The following is a 22,985-nucleotide window of genomic DNA, read 5'->3' as shown; positions in this document are numbered from 1 at the left end:
ATGACCAACACAATCATATTAAGTTGTTAAAAAGCATCGTATAAAATACTCCGTCCGTCCACTTCTGTTTGTCATATTGCGTTTTTCGAAATTTAATTTGACTAATTTTCAAAGTTAAATTAGATTACATTTATTTGATATTTTAAACAAACAATATAGATATTCAAAAAATATATGAAAAGTACTATAAATTGCAATTTTTTTGTCTATCAATATGATGAAAAAATACATCTTAAAATGTTAGTCAATGTTCTTAAAGTTTGAATCTATAAATAGAAACAATGACAAACAATATCGGACAGAGGGTGTAGTATTATAATAAGTTTTTCGATTAAGAGTTTTAAGTACGGAAAAGTGGAGAGAACATTTCAAGGTATAGAGATGATGAATTTTATCAAGTTGAGGATAATCCCCTATCCATTATCTTCTCTTGGTTTAACCATGATGTCTCATATTGAGTAGAAAATTAGGTGATTTTCGTAACACCATATATTTATACGGTTTCCTTTTGGATACTTCTTGTATTCAAATGCCTATTGACTCAAACATTAATGAAATTATTTACCTTGTGAAAAGAAAGTATAAAAATAGAAAATTTAGTATGGCATTACATTACATATGAGATATGAACGTAAGTTAACTTATTAACTTGAATGCTTGTATGGAGAATTTCCATTATAGGAAAGCCCTTTTAGATGGATACAAAAGAAAATAGACAAATATTATTAAAGAAACGAGAGTGCAAGATCAACTTTTATTATTGATGAGTTAGATCCTAGCATTACTTACTTTGTTGAAAAATTAATTTCCTAGTTAACTCTTGCATGTCTCAATAACAATTTCATTCAGTGAAACTGGAAAAGATTGAAGTGTTTTTTTAGATCTAAAGCTTATCGTACTTGTATGATGTATTCTGCGTTCCAAATTTGTTAGATCATTTGTGTTCCTCTTGGAGTGATGATTACATTTAACAGAATGGATATGATTTTGTGCGGCTATGAAGACTACTGAAATCATGAGAAGAAAGTATCCAGAGAACTTATACAAAAATATACCTATAGAACTATCGGAAAACAAAATCCTTTTTTATAAGAGAATATTGGTTGATAGTTGTACTAGTATTAAAAGACTAGTAAATTAAGATATTAGTGTCTTCTGTTGAGTACATATATGATAAGTTTCATCATTCTTTTAGTAGACTATGGTGCTATAAATAGTATAAAATTATTTAATCAAGTTATATTAAGTCTACACATGTCTAGACTAGACTACTCGTAGTATTGTCCTTCATAAATATCTAGCTAAAAGTTGTAGTTCCTCAATAACTAATATTTCTCAACAAATTTGGTTTTTCCTCTCAACAAAGTTGGGTTTATTGAAAAATGTAGATGAATTTTTTTAATTATTTTGACACTCTTTTTGACTATATTGACTCCTTCCAGCTGCAAAGAGCTATACTCATAGTTATACATGTTCTACTATTCTAGCAACATCTTAGTAATGCTATATTTATTAATAAAATTTACATATTAAAAAGTGTGCTTATTTAATATCCTGGTGGTTTGGAATGACAATTTTATGGTTTCTCCATTCAATTTTACCTTTTCTAATCTAGTTACTTTACCTACCCTTCCATCAAAACATGGATGCAGACATTGATGACATGGTGTATGTAATCTTATATGATATTTGATTGTACATTTATTAAAAAATATTGTATAATATTGTTTATAATCATATAATAAATGTAGAACCTTTTCTTATATATATATATATATATATATATATATATATATATATATGATTTTGCATTATAATATATGTTATTTTATTAGCATCAAGTAAGATGACTGTATAATAATGTTTATGACTCTATAATAAATGCAGACCCTTTGCTTATATACATGATTTTGCATTACAGTATGACATTCCATTTACATCAAGTAATGATCAATTCTTAACTTTTTTTGAAGGTCCCACTTCCTGAAGGAGTAACACCATTTATGCATATAACTCAAAATGATTTTTTTTTTGGCGAAAGTCATATTAAAGTCTTTCTTTTTTCTCTTAATGATGATTTTCCTACATTTAGTTTCATTCTATCTTTTGATAATCCTTAAACGTTGAAATTTGTTTTCATACACTTGTTGCTTATACTTCTGAATTATGGTTACACTGTCTATAATTGTGAGTACCATTTGGATGACGTATTGATTATGGTCTAAAAAGTTAGCTTGAGTATCTAAGATCTCGATACTATATCTCTTCAAAAGAGATTGGTTATAGCAATATTATGTTAACATTACAATCTTTTTAAAAAGAAATAATTGGTTATTGCCACTTTTTTCACTTCTTAGATAAATCTTTCAAAAACCAATTATAAAAAAATAATTAAAATTCGATAAACATTGTATATTCGTTCATATTATGACAAGGATGTTATAGGAGTATGAATTCATTAACCAGAAAATGCCAAGGACAGTGCACCAACTATGTGTTACAATGTTGAGAAATATTGAAAGTAGTGGTCTTTTAGAACTTTTATGATAAGCTCAAAAGTTCATATCATGTTTTTATGGGGTAATAACAGTGTAGGACGGTTCTACTAGTACCACTAGAAAGGTGGGTGTCCAATTTGAATCAAAAGCTACTTGAACACGGTGTATAATTTATTGGGGCTCGTAAATACTATTGAAAGGTTACATTGGTTTTGTTCTAGTGGTTGGGAAATCCGATCTATCCATATAGGAGAGCAGGGCGGACCTACGTTGGGTCCAGGGTGTTCGCTCGAACCCCCTCGGCAAAAAAATACACGATATACACAAGGTAAATTTTCTATATTTCTGTAGTTGCATATATATTCTTAACCCCCTCAATAACACATAAAAATAGATGGCTCAATGGTAAGACCCATGAATAGTAAGTTGCATGCCCCAGGTTCAAACCCTTGCAACAACATTTCTTTATTTTTCTTTATAGTTTCAGATTATTTTTGTATTAAATAATGAAATCTGTTTTACAAGCATTTTTTTAAAAAAATGTGCCAAAAGTGTGGTTTTAAACCCAAAAAAATTTCAAAGGGACCATATTTACATGTTTATATTTTAATTTTTCGAACCTCCTGAATTAAAATCCTTGGTCCGGCACTATCGGAGAAACCTCCAACTTTCTTACAAAGGGTCAAAACAAAGTTGAAGAGGACTCCTAAAAATGCCATAACTTAAGTTGGCAATTTTTTACTCAAGTCTATTTGCCTCCCTAAAGCAATGACTAATATGGTAACCATGTCAATTATTTTCCTCGCATCTTGAACCATACCATTGATCTTCCATGGGGAGTTCCATTCTCTTTTAATGTGTTTTGTTAAAAGGATGGAGTCTGTTTCAACCTAGAAATTAGAGAAGCCTCTATTAGCACACCATTTAAGTCCATAAAGAAGAGTTGTCATATCCACGATGTTACTCGTACCATTTTTTAATTGATGCAGTAAGAAAACATGAGGTTTCCCAACGAGTTTCTGATCAGGCCACCTCCACCAGAACGGACTTGAAAGCAACAACCATCACTGTTGAATTTTATAGACATATTAAGAGCTTTTATCCACTTAACGATTGTAGTTGTTCTGTGGTGATGAATTTTTTCATAAAAAATGCAGTGTATATCTCTCCAAAACTCTACAATGTTAAAAATAATTTTAGCTTTAGATCTGTATACAGAAAGCTTAATAGCATAAAATTCGTTAGAGCATATTTATCTTCATCTCTCCTAACAAATTATAGGGGGAGAGCGTGAATACCGAAATTAGAAATAGGGTTCTTTGTAACAGTATTCCCCCAATTGAGGATGCGGTTTTAGGAGACCTATGGGTGAGCCTCACTCCAACTAGACTTACGATATCACACCAGTACACTTTTCTAGCATGTTCACCCGAATAGAATAGGTGATTCACTGTTTCAAAGTTGTTGGTCTCATTATTTGTTGCACAACAATGATATCCGTGGATACTATAGATGCCCTACTTAGCCACTTTCTCATAAGTAGGAAGCCTGCTATAAATTGCTCTCCATGTAAGGGAAGCCATATTAAATGTAATGCTATTATTCCAGATCTTTTTGGTGGCATTGTTGTGGTTTCTTTGCTTTCTAATAATATCCCGACCAGAGTTGAGGGTGAAGTGTCTCTAATTGGTGTTTTACCAGATAGCTTTTGTCATTTGTGAGGTCTTTTAGAATAATCCACAAGTTTATGATATTGTTCTTTAGATCATTTAGGAGCTCTACTAGCAGAAAATTCCAGTTCCATTCACCATTACTAGTAAGAACAATGTCTAGCTTTATAGAGATATGCCCTTCATTGTTGGGGTAGTAACTATGTTTCTCCGCCAATGACTTAACTTCACATATGACTTTCTAATGTTGATTATCGAGGTACTTAGCCTTCATGTAATGTCCCAAAAGATAACAAGAGGTTCTTAGGTTGCACCATAGATTTTCCTTGATGTCCATACAAACATTTGAAATTTTCTTAAAATTATCACCGCCTTTTGCAAAGGGGTAACTCAAATTAATTCATCCAATCCATTGATGCTTTGCTCCAGAATCAAATACAGACAAATAGAACTTTGTTGGATTTTGATTTCATGATGAAGCTACTCTTGTTTTTTTTGATCTGTTGACCAGATATTTGTTTATACCTGTCGACAATGTCAGTGATTAGTTTGATATATCTCTTGCTACAATCACAAAAAATAATGGTGTGATTAGCAAAAGTTAAATGATAATTTAAGGACTATTATTGCACATATAAAAACTCTTGTATGCAGTGTGATTATGCAGATTGTTAAGCATTTGAGACAACAATTCGACACTCAGAATTAAGAGGAGACGGGGGGGGGGGGGGGGGAAGACGATCTCCTCACTTCAAACCCTTAGAAGATTTAAAGAAACCATGAAGACCTCCATTTACCACTATAAAAAAGTGTTGGAGATATAATTATGGATGAGGTAAAATCAATGCTCAGAGAAACCAAGATTCCTAAGAACATGGTAGAGGTAAGTCTAGGGTTCCATATAACCAATAATTTCTTCGGATAGAAAAATAGTTCAAGTAATGGTGCTGCATTTCAGAAAGATACTTTGATTCCTTCTCCCAAGGCCTAGATCGAGTGCCAAAAGGTGGAGGATTTGTGGCTTAAGTCGCAGGTTCAAATCACCCACCATGCAAAATGAAGCGCGATATTTAATTGGTGAAGGGTAGAGGGGTGGGACCATTATCCACCGAGTTTAGAAGTATGTGATTAGTCCAAAGAGTGGTGGGCCACATACGGATTTCATGGCTATCAAAAAATCTACTTTTCTTCTTAGATATAATTCGAGAAATGATAGAGATCAGTCTGTTATTCAATATTTTAGAGATACTTTTACTAAAACATTACACAGGTTCATAGATCTCAAAAAAAAAAAATTGGGGTGATCAATCTTAGGAATAAGAACAAGACAAATATGAGTATCAAAATTCGGAAGGATATCACCTACGAAAAGGAAGTCCCAACTTTATGGAGATCTGAAACAATGATTCTCCAAGTACTTTAAATAAAATACCCAATTAGTCCATCTAGTCTAGCAGCACTATCGATATCTATGGACATTAAACAATCCTGAAGTTCTTTGAGTGTTGGAAGGGAGAAGAACATATTATTGTTCCCATTTTGATGTACCTATGAAGAATATTAAGGGAGCTATAACCAGGGTTAGTATTGTAGTAATAAAGAGATTCCTGTAAAATCTGATATCCCTTTCAGCAATTTTGTCATTTCCTTCCAGGCAGTTGTTGTCTTCATCCATAAATTTCCCAATGTTCGATCTTTTTCTCCTGTCTCTGATGATGTTGAGAAAATACACCGTGTTAGAATCTCCTTCAAGACCTTTTACCCTAGAAATTTTATTGAGGATAGACTCTTGAAGTTTGAGAAATCTAGTGGATTCGGCTGTTAACCTAGAGAGATATCTCTTATTATCTCTTGTGTTTTTTGTTACACTCTTGTCTTCAAAATCTTGAATTTGGAATTCAACTCTTCTAGGTTATGCGTAGAGGTCCCCAAAAGACTTTCTAGACCAAGAACTCATAGCTTTGCAAGTCCTCTTGATTTTCTAGTGAAGGATCTACAAGGATTCTGATTGAATTCTTCATTCCAAGAGTTTTGGACTATATCCATGAAGTCAAAGTGATCCTCCTATATATTCAAGAATTTGAAGTATTTGTTAGTTTGAGGAGTATTATTATTCATTTTAATTAACAGTGAAGCATGGTTCGAGCACATTCTGGATAAGTGAGTAACATGAATATACATGTCTTACCATAAAGAGTAATAGAAAAGTTTGTCCAATCTTTTCCTAATAGTGTTATGGGGTATCTATCACACCATGATTAAGAACCTCAGAACCCTGCATCTTGAAGACCACACTTATTAGGGCATTCAATGAAATCAAGAGTTTCTTCCTTTCTATGATCCTTCGTCGAAATTTCTCATCACTGGATACCACAAATTTAAAGTCGTATGTTACTCCCCAAGGCTCTTGGATAATATTTGCTATAACTCTCAATTCACCGCATCAGTTTTTCCTCAGCTCTGTGCATTTTTCATAGATAACTGAAAGAAAAATATGGTCAACATTATGAATAACTTTGAGAAAAACATATTGCTCCCAATCATGAATGGCCTCATCATCAATTTCATTCAACTAAAGGATCCAGATTTTGTTAGAATTGTTGTTGTAGGCTTGATTAAAACCAAACTTCCTTCTAAATTTATCCACTTTATCACAAGATACCATATATTCTTGTAGGAAGAGGAGAGGAAAATGAAATTGTTGTTTAAAGAGGAGTAATCTTTCGAAGGAATAGTTGGATCCATTCCCCTAATATTCATGCTACGAAGCTTAACATTGGAAACATTAGTTGTAAGGGTTATTTGATTTTCAATATTGGTGGTGGAAACTTTGATGGTAATGTTAGAGGTTCCTCCCTGATTTGAGGGATTCCTTGGAGGTAGGTTGAACTTGGTCGTTGTGTCCAGAGAATCCATAGGCGGTATTCAATTATTCAATCGATGAATATCTTTTTTCGTGATCCTTGGTAGCCTCACCGTACGATTTAGAGGAGGTGAGATCCTCTTGAAAATATTCACTGAACATATCACAGTCTCCGCCTTTAACAGTGAGGGACTTGGTGAGGAAATTTAAATGTTGAGATTTTGTAACAATGTCTCTTGAGATTATCATTCCTTGACAAAGTGATAATAAATCTCAATGTGGTCAGTCCTCTCATGAAATATTGGAATTGATGCGAGACGGAGTGCTATATTATCACATAGATGTTCCGTCCGATCAATTTCTTCAGTTTTTAGTTCTCTCAACAACTGTTTGATCAAAACTAACTCACAAGTTGCTACAACTACTGCTTAATATTCTCCTTCTGCACTAGATCGAGCACCCACACTTTGTTTCTTACTCTTCCACAACACAAAATTACCTTGACCAAAACACAATATTCAGATGTAATACGTCCATTTGATGGTGATCTTGCCCATTTAACATCTGTATATCCAATGATATGCTTGTAACCTTGATACTCAAAGAGTGGTACTTTACTCGAAGCTGACTTTATATAACGCAGAATATAAACAACTGCATCCCAATGACTTAAGGGGGAAGCCAGAAACTAGTCTTATAAACTTTACCCCTACGAGGTAGAAAGATTGTTTCTAATAGACTCTCTGCTCAAGTATAACATTACAGAGTAGTTTGAATTAAAAATGAGATTTAGATGGTGTGCTATTGTGACATACTACAACTGCTTGGAACAAAGCGAGTTCAATGATAACTTCTAGAAGAATCCTTATTCTAGTATAAATTGGGGTGGTCATAGTCATAACCAAAGCAAACCAAGAACAACCTAATAAGAGTATTTTTCCATAAAAAGGTTCTCATTTCTAGCTTCCCCTTCTTTAGTTTAATCTTCCAATCTTAGTATATATTTTTGGGCTAGAAGAAGGTTTCTTAACTACACTTTTCTTCTGCTACTCTCTACACAGTATCAGATCCATAATCAGACATTGGTTTTTGGGTGTTATTTCAAGATCGGGTTAGAGCTAGATTTAACTAATTTGTCTATATCGATTTTATCAGCTGTGATAATGGACTTGGTGGAGTTGTTAAACAAGTCCAATTACAAGGTATGGAAGAATTGCATAGAATCATACCTTGTTGGAGAGGATTTTGTGGGATGTTTGTAATGGGAATGACACAAGTCCTCCTGCTAACGGGCCGAAATATTGAAGTAGCATATACAAAAAGTGGAAGCAGGTTAATGTGAAGGCGGAGTTCATTTTAAAGAGGACAATCTCATCTGGTTAATTTGATCGCATTATAAAGTGTAAATCAGCTTATGAAATATGGAGGACCCTCTAACATTTGTTCAACAAGAAGAATGAAGCTTGGCTACAGATATTGGAGAATGAATCGGCTAACAACACTTAAGGTAACCTTTCCATCTCCGAGTATTTTTTGAGATTAATAACTTATATTCTAAGATATCTCTATTGAATCTAAAAAAGGCTATTTCTGAAGCACAATGAGAACAATATTTATTCGTGGGTTAAAACATGAATATATTAAATTTTTAATGTCAATTCAATGTTGGTCTCAACAGCCATCCTTGGAAAAAATTGAAAATTTGTTGTTTCCACAGGAATTACTAGCCAAGTAGTTGTCTAGTGTATTTATCAGAGGAGAAGAAAATTCTCTTGTAGACAAACAGAGGAATTTTAAAGGAAAAACAGGAGATATGTCTCACTCTAGATCCTCAGGTGGTTCAAGCTTGCCTAGAAAGAAGAAAGAGTCTTCTAACTAATATGGTAGGGCATCAGAAAGAGCATCCAATATATCTTTTATGGGATCTTTCCCTTGTATCTAACCTATCCGAGTTAGCCTCTGAAGCGAACAAAGAGATGGATCATCTTATCGTAAAATAGGTCATCCCGGCTATCCCGATCTTTTACCTATTCATTTAGTCAGGCATCTGAATCAGATGTTATCGTTGTGGCGATGTAGGGCTCATAAAGAAATAGTTCCAAGCAAAGTAAAGAAATATGGCACAAAAATTTGCCGAAGAAGGAGAAGAGTTCGGAAAAGGTATAGTAGCTGAGGCTTGAGCAATAGATACCATAGTTTCCATCAATCTTGAAAGAGACTGGATCAAGGATTTAGAATATCATATATATCCGATCACTTGGAAAGCAAGAAACTGATGTTGACATTAACCATGAAATTTTTGAGGATATTCCATGTGGTTATGTAGTATCCTCTATAGAAGAAATAGAAAAAAAGATCCCGAAAAGGCAATATCTGAAACTGCATGTGCTAGTAACGACATATACAGCGAAAGCATTGATGGAGATATATTGGAAGCAGAAGTATTTGCTCAATCATCTGGAATATTAAGGACAATTAATGACTTGGAGAAATTTTTTAAATCTGATGGAGAAAGTAGAGATTAATAGAGGAAGAAGATGATATTGAAGTCTTAAAGACAAATGATATGAATTTTGAAAGCATTGATGTTGTCAAAAAATTTACCGAGGAGATGATAAAAGAATATGGCAGTGTATCCCATGATGATGTTGAGACTTCAGTAAAAATTGATAGTGTTTTTCTGGATAATGTAGTTTTCGAGAAGCGAAGAGAAAGGGGGATTTCATGAAATCAGCAAGGAGATAATTTACATTGATCTTTTTATAAGGGAAAATCTTCATCATTTAAATCAACACGAGGAGTCTGGAAGAAACTGCCAGATTTTCACCAAGATGTGCCTCAAAGCTTCGTTTGAGCTTCTCCATGACAATGTCGGGTAGTTTCAAAAAAATCACTTTAATGGGGAGTGTAAAAAACAAATATGATTTTTTGGAGTTATAAATAATCCTAAATATTTAGTAGAACTTTATACAGTTATATAGAGTAGTACCTTAAGTACTTGATGTATCTAGGAATTGTGTAGATGTTCTAGAGAAGTAGATATTTATAGTGAATTATAGAATAATCTAGATTCTTGATCAATAGTTAGAAGATAAGGACATCTAGATTTTTTTTATACATCAATCTAGAATACCTTCTACAAGCATTCCTACTCTTGTATGAATAGGGGTGACCATATTCATTTGAAATTAACCCAAGCAAACCAAGAAGGCAAGAACAACCTAATAAAATAGTATTCTTCCATAAACAAGTTCTCCTCTCTACCTTCCCCTTCTATAGTTCTTAAAAAACATTTTGCATTCAGTGGGGTCAACTTTTTTTTTTTGAGAAAATATTTTCTTTATTATTTTTAATTTGTTTCAGATTCTATTATCTTTATTGGTTTTAAGTTTCTAGTTTTGAAAATATTCTCTAAATTTTGTTGTTTATTACAAAGTTCTTCAAAAGTATTTTTTAAAGTATCTTAGTAATATTTTACACCAAATGTAGCTTTGAAGTTTAGGTGTTTATGTCAGGCATGCTGCATTATACACAAACATTCTACTGATCAACTTTGATGTTTCCTTGGGAAGAAAGTATTTTTGTAGCTCATACCGAAAGGTCTAATATCCATCTTCATTTGATGAATACCTTCTTTGGATCAAACATTAGCTATCTTGTTTCCTAGAGAATATGCCCAACTTCTTGCTTTTCTCCTTTAGCTAGTTTTTTCTCCAATATTTTATAGCCAAAATTGTTTGCTTTGGAATGTGGACTTCTAAAGTTTCCTTATATTTATGGTTACATTCTTCTATTGGAATCAACATCGTTAGAGATTTCAAGCTAAATATCTACCAAGGAGGAGGTTTGGGAGAGTCCTGCACATGTTGTATATAATGGGAGTGCTTCTAGAAATCAGTGAAATTGGGCTTGAACTTACCGTATGCTCCTGTAGATTTTCCAAATGCTGGTGATAAGTGGGGTTGGCGGGCAAGTAAAAGAGTTTCAAGTTCAAGCACCTTTAGAGATAGATATTTGTATCTTTCGAAGCATTTTAAGGCTCCAAAAGGTGGACAGAAAAATGATTTTCGAAGTAAGATTTCATTTGAAAAGTATCTCTAGTCTGATTATTTTGACATGGATATAAACCAATTTTTTGACTCATTTAGTTTGATGATTCCTTAGAAGACGTCGCAAGCTCAAAAGGTTAGCCTTTTTGTGTATAGAATGTACATATTTATTCTGTTGTTTGCGTCAATTAAAAAAAACACTTAACATTTCTTTTTATTGACCTAATGCCAAATTTGTTTTTGTTTTAATCAAATATTGATTTTGACACAAATATGATAGAGAGGACTACATCCTTAGGGACAAAATTGCTGTCTTTAGTGTCCAATTTTCCTATAAGAGTGATTACTTGTAAGGCTAGTAATGAAATTTGTAGCAGTTTATCAATAGAAAATCGTTTTCCGACCATGGTTTGTGATATTTGTTGCAGTGAACCTTGTTTTTTCCGAGGTTGTTGTTGTATCCTTTGCTGCAAAACAATAGGTTCCGACTATGATGGGTACAAGTATGTTCGATGTGAAGCAACAATAGATGGATACGAATGTGGACATGTTTCCCATCTAGACATTTCTCTACGAGCTTATATGGCTGGGAAAGTTGGAGAAATCATCAATTTGGATGCACAATATTTATGTCGATACTGTGATTCAAGGATGGATTTGGTTCTACATGCTTTGAAGCTTATAAACACCTGCACATTTATGTCATCTCGTGCTGACATTGAAAAGATATTGAATGTTGGCATTATATTTTGCTTGGCTCACAAAAAAGGAGTGGAAAAGAGTTGTTGCATCATATTGAATCAATCAATGCGAAGGTATAACTAATTGATGAATTGTACTTTTTTTTTTCTTATGATGCTATATTTTTTCAATTTGAGGTTTAGAGTTACCAGAATGACTAGTTTGATAATAATATCAGCTTATGAAAGAAGTTTGTATTCAAGATGAATTCAAAAAGTAAGGTTGTGTGGATAGCACTGGTAACTTTTCTCCCCTCTCATCATCTTGTTTGTGTTAATCAGTTACTTTGACTTGAATATTTGTATCTGAGCAAGACATTTCGCATTGATTGATTCAATATGATGCAACAACTCTTTTCCCCTCTTTTTTTGTGACCCAAGCAAAATATAAATGCCAACATTCAAAATCATTTCAATGTCAGCACGAGAAGAAACAGATGTGCAAGTATTCATAAGCTTCAGAGCATGTGGAACCAAATCCATCCTTGAATCACAGTATCGACATAAAATATTGTACATTCAAATCGATGCTTCCTCTAACTTTCCCAGCCATGTAAGCTCGTAGAACACAGTCTAGATGGGAAATATGTCCACATATATATCCATCTATTGTTGCTTCACATCAAACATAATTGTACCCATTATAGTCGCCAAAAACAGGTCCAGTGCAACAAATATCACAAACCATGGCTGGAAAAGGATTTTCTTTTTATAAACTTCTACAAATTTCGTTACCAGCCTTACAAGTAATGGCTCTTATAGTAAAATCAAGCAGTAAAAACTACAATTCTTTCCCTAAAGATGTAGTCCTCTCTATCATATCTGAGTCGAAGTAAATATTTGATTAAAAAGAAACAAATTTGGCATCAGGCCAATAAAAAGATGTATTAAGTGTTTTTTTAATTGACGCAAACAACTCAATAAATATCTACATGTTATATACAAAAAAATCTAGCCTTTTAAGCTTGGCGACTTCTTCGAAGGAATCATCCAACTAAATGAGGAAAAAATTGGTTTATATCCATGTCAAGATACTCAGAATGGAGATACTTTTCAACCAAAATCTTACTTCGAAATTTTTTTTCTGTCCGCTTTTTGGTGTCCTAAAATGCTTCGGAATATACAAATATCTATCTCTTAAGATGCCTGAACTTGAAACTCTTTTGTATGCCTGCCAACGCCACTTTTCACCAGAATTTTGAAAATCTCCAAGAGCATGTGGTAAGCCTTCGCCAAAGTCACACTCAGAAAGAGGATAAAGTTCAAGCCCATATTCACTGATTCTACAAGTACTCCCATTTTATACAACATGTGCACGAATCTCCCCATCCTCCTCCTTGAAAGACATTTAGCTGGAAATCTCTAACTCTATTGATTCCAATTGAAGAATGAAACCATAAAAATTAGGAAAATTCAGAAGTCCACAGTAGAAAGTAAACAATTTTGGCTATAAGATATTAGAGAAAAAATAGCTTAAGGAGAAAAGCACAAAGTTGGGAATATTCTCCTAGACACCAAGATAACTAATGTTTGATCCAAAGAAGTTATGCTTTAGAAGAAGATACAGGCTAGACCTTTTGGCATTAGCTACAAAAACACTATACTCCCAAGGAGACATCAAAGCTGATCACTAGAATGTTTGTGTATATTGCAGCATGCCTGACACAAACACCTAAACTTCAAAGCTATTTTTGGTGTGAAAATATTACTTAGATACTTTTAAAAAATACTTTTGAAGAACTTGGTATGAAACAACAAAATTAAAAGAATATTATCAAAACTAGAAACTTAACACACACACACACATACACACACACACACACACATATATATATGAGAAAACCTTCGACTAGCCTATGTGGCACCATCACAAACAAGAATTCCCTTTTAAATTTATTTATTTCCCAAAATAGCCTTCTCATTTCATGAAAAATTACGACTTTTATTAACATGTATGACTTTAATGAAGAGTTGTTACTTTAATAAAGAGTTGTGATTTTTAAGAAAAGTTGTGACTTTTATGAAGAATTGTGAATTTTATGACGAGTTGTGACTTTCATTAAAAGTTGTGACTTTTATGAAAAGTTGCGACTTTTATTAAGAATGTGATTTTTATGAAAGGTTGTGACCTTTCAGAAGGTTGCAACTTTTCCAAATAGTTGTAACCTTTCAGTTAAAGCATAATAAACATTTGTGCACGGTACCCTTTGTTGTCTATAAATAAATGGATTTCCTCTCCCTTTAAAACAACGAAAATTCTACATTTCCTCGTCCTCCTCCTCCTCCTCCTCCTCCTCCTCCTCCTCCTCCTCTTCTTCTTCTTCTTCTTCTTCTTCTTCACGACTAAATATTTATGTACTTTGTTCCTTTTGAATGTCTCACTAATGATTGCTTATGTTACAAATCTTGGTATAATTTATTTAGTAATTAAATTATGTTTCTGTTAGTAAGAATAAATGATAGGATGTAATAAATGTCATTTCCTTTACATTATCGATGTTTGTTACCACATAATAATCTTGTATGTGAGATAATATAGTGTTTTAGTTTTAATAACTGATAAATTTATAATATTATTTTATAAATTCTCTTATATTAAGTTCTCGCGCGAAGCGCGTGTAATTTTACTAGTTAAAAACAATAATAGAAAAAATTCTCAAAAATAAAATTGACCCCACTGAATACAATATGTTTTCTTAAGAAAATTAGTTCCCTCAAGTACTCAAGGTTGATGGAATATTCCTCTCATAATAGAATAATGTTACTCACCGGTGTATTAATTGTGAAAACCATGGTGTCAGCAAATCTGTCAACAGTAGTAAAATTCATTTAGAATACTATATTTAGTAGAAAAGAAAAAAGTTCAAAATTTTGTTAATGAAAAATAAGAGAAACCCATCTATTTATAGAGAATAGATGATAGTGTAAATGACTTTTTGTTGTGACATATCAGAAAACGCACAACCCTTCAAAAAAGCAACAAACTTACGAAAAAGTCATAACTTTTCATCTAAGTGTCAACTCTTCAGAACAGTCGCAACTCTTCCGAAAAGTCAAAATTCTTTATAAAAGTTACAACTCTTCTTGTAAATTGTGGCCTTGAAGAGTTCTTTTTAGTAGATCCCACCACAAGACAATCCTAATATGGGTCTCAAATCCTTTTAATTGGTTAAAAATTAAGGTTTTCACCAGTTCATAAAGAAGAATAAAAACAAGAAATCTCCTATCAGAAATGCACAAACAATATCTGTAAAAAATTATACAATTCATTTTTTGTGTCAGCCCATTAATGTTATGTAATGAATTTACTTCACCCCTATTTTATAGTAATTATAGTTAGTGTCACAACCCAAAACGAGTCATGAGTGGAACCCACACTTAAACTCCTACGTGAGAGAACAAATTAATCCAACCCAATCTTATATTTATCATTCAACTTATGAAATACTAATCATAATGAGGAAGCTTAAATCTTATTGGTGTAAGAAACACAAATCCATTAAAGTCTACTATATGTAATTTTCAAACCTGAAATTCATCATATTAAGGACATTTAATATTCAAATACTAAGTCTAAGAGTTTAAAGACACTAAAATAAATTAATAAAATAGTTTATGTCCCAAATCTAATGAGATCATATCATGACCGGGAGAATCTAACACAAGCTTTAATGAGTATCTCAACCTGGAACTTGATATGCTGGCGACTAGCTAGGGCTGAGGGCATGTCAAAGTCGCCGGTACATTCGCTGCACTTCATGAAAGGGAACAAAGGAAAGCACAAGTAGGGCTCAGTATGGAGGTCATGAAAAGGAACAATGGAAAAAACAAGTAGGGCTCAGTACAAAGCAACATGTAATGAATAGATATCATCAACCAACCCAAAAAAAAAACTAACATATAATAAAAAGTTATATAAAATCAATTATGAAAATTAGTAGGTGACAAGTAACAAACAACATGAACGAGTGACAACAACACTAAAGTAAGTACACAATCAATCATTATATCAAGCACGTATGGGGACTCATGCCTCCACATAACACATATTTGGAAAATGAGTTCTTTGAAATTAAGTACATTAACTTAATTCAATATATTTTTCTTTTCAGGTTATTGTGTCGGAGTGTCACACTCTGATCCAATCATTCCATGTTGAAAAGTGACACTCCAATCTAATAATAATCTGTCAAAAAGTGATACTCCGAATCCATAATGTCATATGGAGTATATGACACTCTGATCCATAATGTTGTGTTCGATTGTGACACTCTGATCCATAATACCGGTTGGAATGTAACACTCCGATCCATAAATATTGTTAATGTAGAATTAACTATCACCACATCTTTCAGTGTATTAACAATATTTTATCAGGTCTTTTTTATTCAACGCATCACTTTGAGCGAGATCTACTCTATACTCTAGTCTCTACCATAACAAAAATACAACACATCGAAACTAACGAAGAACTCATTAATTTTAATCCACCCCAAAGTAATATTGCAGAACCAAGATCTACTCTATACTCTTAATATTAATTAATAATTGCCCATAACACTCAATTAATCATCGTAATTCAATTTTTATCTACTCACAATCTTGTTCCCATAATAATCAAACTCTACAACCGATAATAATGGGATTTCCTTAAGAATTTAAGAATTAAAACTGAAAGAATTTCTAATAAATATCTATCAAATAACATATATTTATATAATATAAGTCATGCTAATCTAACAAAGGACCTCAAACCTTATCCATCATTAGACAATAATGCCCTAACATTAGTCCCCTCAAATTGTTAAAGAACGTACTTTTGAAGTGTCAGATTTCAAATTTCAGTTTCAACATTGCAAAATTTTCTGCCTAATTGAAATATAACAACCAAGTATCAACTATAAAATACATCCTTTCGATTCTATAGTAGTACAATATTCTTTCAAGAATTAGATTGTAATTTACAAAGAATAGTATCAGCGGAAAGACCCACGATTAGTTTTGATGCAGTGTCTCTCTCTTTTCAAACCCTCATGCTTTCTACAAAATATTTTCCATAAATATTATATAAGAAAAACTATAAAAGTGTGAAAGTAATCGACTACTAAGTTTACTTTTATTTTCCTTAACCACCAACTGAATAAATTATAAAAATTATCTCATTAAATTCAAAAATCTTGATACAAATAGTCAAAAATATGCATTTATAGTCTATCAAAAAGTAATTTATAAAATAAAAATTTCTACTTCTCAAAACGACCAAATGGGTCGTTACAGTACATATCAATGTACACAGGTTCACTCTCGAACAATCAAAAGAAGGTGAGGGTAAAAAAGGGTAGTTGTGTCAACAATTCCTTCAAAATATTAGTATTCAAGGTCTCATATCAAAAGTATCAAACCAACTAGTTGGATATCTACACTTAGTCAAAACATGATACCGATAATGAGATAATTCTTAAGTCGAAACAACTGTAAAATTTTATGATAGTTCTCCTATAAATTCTCATAAGAAAAATTGTATATGTAGAATGTCTAGTAACTTTAATAGATCCAAGACAACACCAAATATGTCATTTGAGATAACCAAGTATGCCTAAACATCCTACCCAATCAAGAGCATGTCACATATAGGTACACGTGATCCACTACGAGGGACTCACCCATAAAGCGAAAACACACACGGATAGAGAAAGTAAACTATATTCTAAACCATGACCATAATGAAGTAGTTGGTCACATAAGAATGTACATAACCAGGTCTAATAACTCTAGATCCTCCTCCCATAGGGCCTAGGGGTGTCAAAAACTAACTAAAACATAGGTAACGCACCCAGAATTTTAAGGGTTGGACTCAAGATAATTTGAATTGGGATCGATCTCAATGCATTTAAACTTAACCCATTTGAAGAAAATTTCCAATTGAGCCCAATTCAATCCCAAATTTCAACCTGTTTTAAAACTTATAATTAAGATATGCTCCTTTATTAAAGGTATGAAGTATTTTTTATTTAACATTTTTAAGGATTTATCTAATCCATTTGTTACCTTTTTAACAAAAAAATCTTGAGTTGAAATCTAAATTGTAAATTATAAAAGTTCAATAACAATATGTTATGTTATTGAGATTTATCAGGTCAAAATGGGCGGGTCAAGTCTCATAACATTTTTAGCCCACTTGTGCCCAACACATTTGAGCCCAAAGAAAACTTGGATGGGTAAAGACTCAACCCGATTTCTGTTTAACCCATTTTAATATTTTCATTTTCAAACTAGCCCGCGCATTTGACGCCCCTAATAGTGCCCGTATCAAACATTTTTATTCATCTTAATCTATATCTTTGATATATTTTTTTAGTTACCCACAATCACCAACTTAGTCCATATTATAATTTCACACATACTTGATTTATTGAATGCCACATCCACCGAATTCAATAATCTTAATACTATAAAAAATATCATAACCACACCGATCATCGACCTTACTCCCAAATCATCATTAGAATCAAAGATATCTCATCAAGCACATGTTAAAACTAAAGCTATCTCTCTTTCTATTTAAGCCTTTTATGTATTCATGTATCTTGACATATCATTAAACCCCTCTCCATCGATCTTACAGTATCTTTTACTATAAGTCAAAATGTTCTTATTACCAAACTCAAATCACAAACGAACTTATCATCAAACTTGAGTTGGACCTATGTACACTTTTATATCAAGTCTTATCAACTAGTTTTTAAACCAATCTGATGATCACATGACAGTATTATTATACCCAGAGCGGATGAAATTAAGCATTACTGAACCCAATTCTTAATCTCATTGAACATAACTTTTAAGTCCTTGTAATCATAGAAAATATTCTTACTCTCACCTCTTTTCTAAGGCTACACTCATCCCACTAATTTTTATTTCATTTTCATTATGAATGTAGCTCATTTAAATTATATTCGAGAGGTACCCCAACATGTCTCAAAACGTTCCATTAAACCACGATACTTTCTAAATAGTAGAAACCCACAAACATAGATAATCACAAGTTATTATTTCCATATAAAATCTTTTTAACCAACAATACATATTCTACAATTGCATCTCAATCACAATCCATCACTAACTCATATTTCCATCACGCTTAGTAAACGTTTGTCATCACAAGTCATACCAATCAGATCCAAATAACTACAAAAATTTTATATATATTTTCGAACTAAAATCTCCAATCGAATTCACCCAAGTATAGTCACTAACATTCTTTATCTATAAGTTTTTCATTCCAACATCAATCCACTCCTTTGGAGATTAAAAAAATCACTAGTCCTAGAACCCTCAAGATACATTTAACAACCTAAATGTATTAATATCGTAAAAAAGATTCACCACTAAAATTTTCCTTTAAAATAATCATTAATCCGAGTTTCCGTAGTAACAAACTAGTTATTTTTTTCAATTGTAAAAGCAACATCGCATCTCATATCTAAACATGTCATACCACTGATAGCTCCTTAAGTAGCTAGTATTTACACTTGACAATCAATGTAATCGTTTCCACGTAACACTAGCACCGTACCGTACAATGAAAGGTCGTTAAATCCATCACTAGAACACACCATACTTATCGAGAAGATTGCACCGAAATAGCTCAAACAATTATACCCATTGAATATAGATAAAATATTATAAATCCATTTTGTCTCTACCCCTAAGATATTTGCATTCATTCTTTGATCGGGTCGATAATAAAAGTAACACACTTAATAAGTTTGACCCTCCTTAATATAAAATAAATTCATGGGATCGTAGTAAAGATTTTGACCACGATTGACACAACCTAATTTCATCATTCGCTAAACAACTCATACATGATATGAAAGTTGTACTAACTTTATTTTCTAAAGTAATGATGATCATTTTCTAGTTGTCCCTTATGAAACTTCTTGCATGTTGTCAAATGTCTAGATAAAGTACAAAATTGACCTAATAGGCTACAACACATATCTTCCATTTATATTTATTTTGGAAACCATCTCTCCTCTTATCGCTCTACATTTGGGGTATTTAATTTGATGAAGAAGCTAGATAATATTTCCTTAAGTCATAGGTAGTTCCTTTAATAATCGGCAGCCAACATGAGACTGCCACAACATTTTGCGTCTCTCCGAAACTAGTATACAACAAACTAAACACGAAGCCTCTCAACTATATTCATATTATGAAGTAGGTCAAAATAATAAACAATGAAAGTATACGCATCTTCATAATCAATACCTATGAAGAATGAGGGTATCAACTTTATGATAAAAATATTATGTTGATTACTAGTCATTACTGACCATTTAGTCAATTGAGAAAATATGCCTATTTTCAAGGACACATTTTGTTTTCGTTTTAACGATACTCCAGTACTAGCCATATGTGAAATAGAGTGAAGAAGTTCATATACCAATTTTTATCACCTAGATTTCAATTAAATTCAAGTAGTAGCACGGAAGAAAGAATGAATAAAGTTTTCCTAATATCTAATATCCTCTCGAAGAAAAGTAAAGGAGGTTCCATATAGTTTTCTTGAAGAATCTACTAGACTTTTCCTTGTGTGATGAGATCACCAAACCTAACACTCTTATACCAAGCTTGTCACGACCAGAAACTAGTCATGAGTGACACCCAAACTTAACATCCTAGGTCGGAGAACCAATGAATCCAACCCCAACTTTTATTTAGAATTCAACTTATGAAATATTAATCATTATGAGGAATACTAAATCTTATTAGTGTAAGAAACTCATTTCCCTTAAAGTCTACTAAATATCATTCCAAAAACCTGAAAGTCCTCAAATTAAGGACTAAGAGTTTTATCTTAAAATACTAAGGCTAAGAGTTTTATCTTCAAATACTAAGTCTAAGAGTTTAAACACATCAAAAAAATAAATAAAATAGTCTATGTTCGAAAACATAGGACATCATGTCATGACCAAGAGAATCCAATACGAGCTTGAATGAGGTGCTCAACCTAGAAGTTAATATGCTAGAGACCGGCTAGAGATGAGGGCAAGTCGGAGTTGTTAGTACACTTGTTGCACTCCATAAAAGGAAAACACAAGTAGAGCATAGTATGGAGCAACATGTACTGAGCAAGTATCATCGGCCAACCCAAAATAGAAACTAATATACAATGAATAATAGTATAAAGTCAACTATTATCCTTAGTAAGTGGCAAGCAACAAACAATATTAACCAGTGACAACAACATTAAAGTAAATAAACAATCAATCACAATATCAAGCACACATATGGGGACTCATGCCTCCTCATACGCTCATTTGAGAAATGAATTCGTTGAAATTGAGTACATTAAGTTAATTCAATATCTTTCTCCTTAAATGTTATCATGTCAAAATGTGACACTCAGATCCAATTATACTTTGTCGGAGCATAGCACTCGGATCCAATAATACAGTGTCGGAACGTCATACTCCGATCCATAATATCGTGTCAGAATGTAACAGTCTGATCCATAATACTATATCGGAATATGATACTTTGATCAATAAAATCGTGTCAGAACGTGTCACTCAGATCTATTTATATTGTAAAACTATCATTTATTATCTCCACTTTTCACTACATTAACAATATTTATCAAGACTTCTTTATTAAAAACATCACTTCGATAGATAGGTATCAAGATTATTAATTTCACGGTCTCAGGATTTCAGACCAATCAGAGAACACACAATCAAGTAAATCAGGAACTTCACAATATCACTCAATGCTTATTAATCACTATTAAGAGTCCTTTTATCAAATAGAATAAACTATAACCTACTTCCATCAGAGAATTGAAGTCAAGTAAGCTACTTCCCCCTAGTGTTTCCTTTACTCAATGCCTTAGAATGTCTCCAGTATATCAAGTATGCATAATATATCAGCAAACCAATCTGTAGACACTCATATTACTATAACCAAATTCCGAAAACTTTATACCAACTAATGTATCAAGTTTAGTATTTCTCAAATAGCAAGTCTAGAGTTAAGTCATATTTCCTCTAAATAACATAATTTAATTATACTTATATAATACATCAATACACCTAAAATTTAATTACCTATACCAATATATAAAAACTTCTATCGAAACCTAGTACCACAACAAAAATCTATTACATCGAAACAAAATAAGAACTCATTTAACTTCAATCCACCTGTAAGAAAATTACAGAAGCAAGATAGACTCTCTACTCGACATAATAATGAATAGTTTCACATAACCCTCAATTAATCATGGGTATTAAATTATTATTTAATCCGATTTTTCCCCATAATAATCAATCTTTACAACAAAGAATCATACAATATCCTTAAGCTTTTAAGAAATAAAATTTAAACAATTTCTATTCATTCTCCAGGCAACAACATATATCTATATAGAAAGCCAGGCTAACCTAACCAATAACCTCAAACCTTATCCACAATTAGCCAATAACAACAGAACATTTTCCCTCTCAAATTGTGAAAGAACGTACTGCCGAAGTGCCATATTCAAAATCTCAATTTCAACATTGACAAATTTTCCTTCCTAATTTAATTATAATGACCAATTACCAACTAAAAGATACATCCATTCCATCCATTCGATGCTATAGTAGTACAATAATAGTTCCAAAATGAAATTGTAATTTACGAAGAAACCTACCAGTAGAAAGAGCCACGATTGTCTTTGACGTAGCCGCTCTCTTTTCTCGAACCCTTATTTTTTCTACAGAATATTTACTCACTAATTATTATATAAGAGAAAATATAGATGTGTGAAAGTAACCCACTATTAAGTTTACATTTATTTTCATTAACCACCAACTAAACAAATTATAAAAACTACCCCATTAAATTCATAAATGTAGTTATGAATAGTCCAAAATACTCATTTCAAATTTATTGAAGAGTATTTTATAAGAATATAAGGTTATAACACTCAAAACGACTAAATGGGTCATTACAGTTAGTAGTTAACACTATTATTCAATTTACTTCCTCCCTAATTTTAGAAGAAAAAATCAACTTAACCTATATATTTTATTAAACTTATAAATTATTATTTCATAAGACAATTCCTTTTAGAATAAGTTGTTAGAAGTAGTTAGCACTATTATTAAGTGGTAAAA

At 32.3% G+C, this 22,985-nt stretch overlaps 1 long non-coding RNA gene across 2 annotated transcripts; it reads right to left on the bottom strand.

Annotated features, from left to right (window-relative positions):
* Positions 1 to 4,312: 4,312 nt before the first annotated feature.
* LOC104649241 (uncharacterized) lies at positions 4,313 to 22,656 on the bottom strand. Of its 2 annotated transcripts, none has more exons than XR_743230.4 (4): positions 22,520 to 22,584; positions 15,506 to 15,569; positions 14,590 to 14,626; positions 4,313 to 4,693 (listed from the first exon to the last, which is right to left on the bottom strand). It is a non-coding gene; the product is annotated as an uncharacterized lncRNA (long non-coding RNA). The 2 variants fall into 2 exon arrangements; XR_743229.4 differs by having other exon boundaries at positions 4,354 to 4,693; positions 15,506 to 15,574; positions 22,520 to 22,656.
* Positions 22,657 to 22,985: the final 329 nt, after the last annotated feature.

Source organism: Solanum lycopersicum, chromosome 9 (assembly GCF_036512215.1).
Source record: "Solanum lycopersicum chromosome 9, SLM_r2.1".
In the NCBI taxonomy this organism is placed as follows: Eukaryota; Viridiplantae; Streptophyta; class Magnoliopsida; order Solanales; family Solanaceae; genus Solanum; species Solanum lycopersicum.
This window is presented reverse-complemented; position numbering and strand designations above follow the sequence as displayed.